Source organism: Astatotilapia calliptera, chromosome 3 (genome assembly GCF_964374335.1).
Source record: "Astatotilapia calliptera chromosome 3, fAstCal68.1, whole genome shotgun sequence".
NCBI lineage: Eukaryota > Metazoa > Chordata > Actinopteri > Cichliformes > Cichlidae > Astatotilapia > Astatotilapia calliptera.
Window position 1 is genome coordinate 70033997 of NC_137424.1, and position 6205 is coordinate 70040201.

Genomic DNA, 6205 nt, shown 5'->3' on the forward strand with positions numbered 1-6205 from the left:
TTCCCCTTCTCTGGGTGTTTGATTTTAGTTACAGTATTCTCCGCTATCTTCTTCTTAAGTTTCCATGCTAAAATTTTCATTGATTGCGATCCTCCATCATAATGTTTCTGTTTCAAGTATAACAATTTTCTCTTTATCGTTTGTATACTCTGCATATTGATTTTATTTCGAATCATTGTTAATTTCTGCAAGGTGCCCGCTGAAGGCTTATGTTTGTGCTCACTTTCTAATTGTTTTTGAATCGCTTGTAATTCTTCCATTTTTTTCTCTCTTGCTTTTTTTTGGAAGGAGGCAAAGGCTATAATCTTCCCCCTCATAACAGCTTTTAATGCATCCCATAGTATCGGGGGTAACACCTCCCCATTATCATTAATTTCAAGGTAGTCTTTGAGCTCTGCCTTTATTACTTTCCTAAATTCCACATCTTTAAGCAGGGATGAATTCAATCTCCAAATTGAAATTTTGGGGTGTACGTTCATATCAATCGTTAGGTACAGCGGTGCGTGATCACTTATATCAATCAAGCCCATCTTGCATGTTAAGATTTTATCCCTATCTCTTCCAAACATTAAAAAATAATCTATCCTCGTGTAGAGTGAGTGTGGTGAGTGTGTTCTCTTATCTTAACATTCTCTTGTTATTATAATATTCTCTTGATATCTGACAATGGGTTAACACCCTAACAACATGCAACTCCAGTCACTGTATGAATCCAAACTCTGATAATAAAAGCTGAACAGTGATTTTCTGTTTTATAAAAATACTGTTAACAAAAAAAATGGCTATTAAAAAATATGAAAAGCATTCAGTATTTTCAAAGAATTTGCCATAAAACTATGAAATCTCAGACCGTTCTCACTCCCGAATTATAACATACCGACGATTTGTCACATGCCGAGGCGTCCCATGGCAACGCGAAAGGTAACCTTCTGCATTCCTATGATAGGCGCTGGGTTGTGGATGGAATCCAATAGAATGACACTCCTGGTAGTAACACACATCAGCCGTGTATTCTGGCCCTAACCCTAACCGAACAATAACCTTATCTCTAACCTTAACCATAACCTTAATCATGTTAGACAGTGTTTTCCAAAGTGATTCATGATGAGAAAGTAAAATAAATGTGCATGTGCAGATTCAGTCCAAATAGTTCTCATTTTTCCGAACACGTAACATAGAAACATGTTGGGTGGCCAAAAGCATAACATACCGACGATTTGTCAAATAGCGTGTTATGTTATGCGTTGGGAGTGAGAATGTGTTGGAGAACTTGTCAAAGACAGCAAGAGCAGCACCACTGATTTCAGTGTTTTTTTTTTGTATGTCTGGAATGTCACGGCAAACCACTTCTTAAACAGAACTGGCTGCTTTTATATTATTTTTTTGCATTTCTGCACACAGACATCAGCAGGGTACCTGATCACAAGCAGGGCGTAGGTGTTTATAATCCGTATCTTGTTCATATCACTCATTTGACTCCTCAGGACTTGCCTGACCCTTTGCAGGTACTTGGTGGTTGCAACTGTCCTGGTGGCCTCTTCATGGTTCCCATTTGTCTGGGGGATCCCCAGGTACTTGTAGCTGTCTTCAATCTCTACAATGTTACCCTCCAGTAGTTCGATTTCTTCAATTCTGACTACCTTCCCTCACTTTGTTGTCATCCAACTATACTTCTTCAGTCCCAACAACTGTCAGTGTTGGGAAGGTTACTTTTAAAATGTATTCCATTACAGAATACAGAATACATGCCCCAAAATGTATTCTGTAACGTATTCCGTTACGTTACTCAATGACAGTAACGTATTCTGAATACTTTGGATTACTTAATATATTATCATGCTTTTTACAACAACGTGAATGTACTATTGCTGTGTGATTTATTACTATTACTGAAGGTCCGCGACTCCCAACTGTAGTAAAGGGACCTCTGACTAATACGGCGGGGTCCCTGTCGGCTCGTAGCCGAAAACTAGCTTTACTTTGTTGTGTGGGTCAACTTTTCTTGCGAGAGACAGAGAGAGGCGTTGAAAGGCTGCTCCAACGGAACTTATTGTTTTCGGAGGAAAACACAAACACGGTGTACAGTCGAGTCTTAATAGCTTACTTACAACTGGGCTCATCAGGCTCTCTTCTTGGCTGAAGTGGTTATTATTATATTTACATGCTTCCAGCTCCCGTTTTTCCTCGATGACAACTCGTACCTTTCCACTCCCCTTTTTCTCCCTCCTCGTGCTCACAGACCCATAACGTGTATGGCAGTCCATTCTCCCTGCAACACGGACTACACTGCCCATGATGCTACATTCTTTAGAGCTATGCTTGTAGCATTCTGCCTGTTAGCTTAGCACAACAACAACAACAACGAAAAGGCGCTCTCTCTCACCCAGGAAACACACAGTCGCAGAGAGAGAGAGCGTCACCCTGTAACCATGGCAACCGTAACGCTGCCGCCTGGAACAAAAGAACGTAGCTGTCAAACAAAACCCAAACAGTCCTGACCCGCGACAATATAAAACAGGAAAGTACCGCAGTGTAATCCATTTATTTTAACAAAGTAACTGTATTCTAAATACCACCTTTTTAAACGGTAACTGTAACGGAATACAGTTACTCATATTTTGTATTTTAAATACGTAACGGCGGTACATGTATTCCGTTACTCCCCAACACTGACAACTGTAAATGTATATCAGGTAGCTTGAAATCCACTGAGGGGTTACACAGACAGGCCTGAACTGAGAGGTTACAGTCTACAGGTCTACAGCAGTGTGGAAAGTTCCTCCTTTTGAAGCAAAGCACAAAGGAAACACCTGCTGGAGCAACTGGAGTCCTACAGACACTCAGCTACTTCACAACAGAAACACCTCCTACAACATCCATTCTTTACACTCTGACTGCTGTGTTTGTGGAAACAGTCCAACACACACAAAAAGAGCTGAGCTGACATTAAACATGATGGAGGATTTGTTCACAAACACTGAGTCAAAACAACATTTAGACACAAATTACCTCTCGGGGAGGACACACTGATTTGAAGTCAATATGATCATGCTTTGACTGGTCACTCTGTAAGGACACACAGCTGGTTGGAGGTCCAGGTTGGTTCCTGTGAATCATGATGAAGCAGTGATGTGAGTGCTGCGCTGTGACATGGAGAAGAGTCATGGACAGTTAGAGATGGTCATCTTACCTCTGAGCTTTGGTTTGACTCTGATGTTCCCCACACAGAGTAGTTTTAGAGGGAGGGACTCCTTCCTCTGTCCTCACATTGATCCATGCTGCTGAATTCACATCCACATCAGCTCACACACACTTTCTACTTTCACCTGCAGAGGAAATACAAATCATTCATGTGCACATCAACTGAAATCCTCCTTTCCATTATTTGTGGTGTCCAAATATCAGCTGCTTCATCTCACTGTCAGCTGGATGCAGTCAGACAGCAGTGTGAGGCAGAGGAAGCTGCCATCAGCTGCTCTACTTCTACTATCAGTCCACTAAATGGAGCCATGAAGCACACACGACGCATTCACTGACAATAAGAAAAATAAGAAGTGACAGTTTAATTCTGTAATTTCAGGACAATTGGGGACAGCAAAGCAAAGGAAGGAGGGGGAGGCAGATTTTAACAATAACAGCAGTTTGTTTTCATTTTCCGTTGACTGTGTAGCTTTTATTTAAAGATGAGGTTAAGTTTAGGGGTTACAGGTCTTTCTCCAGTACTGCCTCCCTTCTCCACAGAAGCTGGAGGTGGCAGACTAAGATTTTCATTGGGAGTGACTGACAGAATTAGAAATGGGTATATCAGACAAAAACAGCTGAGGTCAAACACTTAGGACAGACAGTGAGACTGTTGTCTGGGCTTTGGTTCAAATCATGTCTGTGTAAACAGAAATCAATAACTCTTATTTGGTATTATCACATAAAATAAGATTCTAATTTTTAATATTAAACCTTACTAAAACATATTTAAAAATACTACATCCATGTTATTTATTTCAAACATGTTTTCAGTAATTTAATATAATAATTTTGTTTTGTCTAATTAAGTCAGTCTGAATATCAAATCCAGCAACCTTTGTGTTGCTGTCATAACTACTTCCTCTTGAAACAGATGCAATATTTGTAACAAAGGCAACAGGTTTAATTCAGTTCTATAGCCCACCTGCACTGTAATTATAAAGATCCTAAACCTCCAACAGTTGCTGACACTATAACTGGTTATGGTCAAACAGATGTGTCAGTCTGACAGCAGTTACTGTGGTGCAGCAGCTCCTTTCCACCTACTCCACAGACTAATGGAGACAGGAAAATCACTCTGGATTCAACTGACGAACAGATCAGATCAGTTTACAGCCATGGAGCTGACACGTGTCACTTTTACTAAATCCTGAAATCTCATGAATGAAGAATTCCACTAACAACTTTTCCCTCATGTACAGTATGTGAGTGAGTACACCCCTCACATGTTTGTAAATATTTTATTATATCGTTTCATGGGACAACATTGAAGATATGACACTTTGATACGATGTAAAGTAGTCAGTGTACAGCTTGTATAACACAGCCATTATTGCCTAGACCGCTAGAAACAAAAGTGAGTACAATAGAAAGACCTCGAGGGTGAGAACTTTAAATTAACACTGTGGCAGGTACATACGCATATTTAAATGATCTCAGTCACTAACAGACAAATGAAGGAAGACATCTGTGGTGGCTGAAACCCCCACCTGACACATATCCACAGCCAGCAGAGTTATAGTTTTTTTTTTTTAATGTCTAATTAGCTTTTACTTATATTTCTTTTTCACTTTGTGTTTTTAATTCAGTTTAGTTTCAGTTAGTTTGCTTGTTTCAGTTTATATTTCATGTTTTATTCATTATTGTATTTATGGTGTATGTCAGAGGCTAGACTGATTTAGATTAATGCCAATTTTATAACAAAACTGAACACTAACAGGACATTTCACAATAACTTTTGTGTGTTTTGTAACACTTCTTCCTGTTGGAGTGGAGCCAGCAGTTTGTGACGCAGTATTTTAAAGACTGACATATTGAATCTATATCTAACACACATCTACAGAAAATATTCATTTACAAATTCCGCTGCTGTCCCTGTAATATAAACACCGGGAACTCAGAGGTTCAAGCTCAGGACACATTCAGTGTGTTTAGTCTGATTCCCGGTCTCTGATCAGACGCACACAAAATACTGGTGGACACACTTAAGGACTTAAGTGAAGAGACTGGAAATAAAAACAGAACAAACAAAAAGCTGAACAAACAGTAAAGTTCCTTAAGACAAACTGTTAAAGGAGGAAACAAAGTGAACTTACAGTTTTTTTCACACACACCAACAGCAAACTCCACTCCACGAAGTTCAGCAAAGTGAAAGTAAATTTGAGCAGGAAGGAATGCGGCGTTTGAGGACACTCGGGACAAACACTGTGTGCAGCGTTCCAGCAAACCTCGGAAACTCCCTCTGGCAGGTCTTGATTTATTTCTGCTGGTTTTCCTGTTTGAAATAAACATGTGTTATCACTTTGTTGCAGAGGTGGGACCAAGTCATTGTTTTGCAAGTCTCAAGTAAGTCTCAAGTCTTTATCCTCAAGTCTCAAGTCAAGTCTCAAGTAATGTCAGGCAAGTCAGAGTCGAGTCTCAAGTCACTGGTGTAAAAGTCCGAGTCAAGTCACAAGTCTGAAATTTTGAATTTCAAGTCCTTTCGAGTCTTTAAAAAAAAAAAAAAGAAAAAAGTATGTTGCAGTTATGCTAAATGTAAATATTAGACCATGTAATTTTTAAATCTGTGTTTTTCTCAACACATGACAAAATAGTGAACTTAGAAAATATACACAAATTGTGAAATTGCACCTCTTTAAAATGCAGCTCAATTAAACCTAGCTCCAAGAATAATTTTCACCGACAGTTCTGAGATAAGCTGCATGTTATTCTTGGATGCGGTTGTAGGACCGGTGTTGTGCCAAAAAGTGATTGTCTGCCAAAAACTGATTTCCGGTATTTGCCAAAAAGCGATTGCTCATATTTAAAGTGCTATAAGTAACTTGTTGGGCTATAATATGTTAAACATATGTCAAATGCATCCCTTATGGATGACATAAAGTCATCTTGAGCCACAAACAACATTCGTGAAGCAAGATACAAGCCGCAATCAGTTTTTGGCAGCGACTTTTATATAACCTTTATT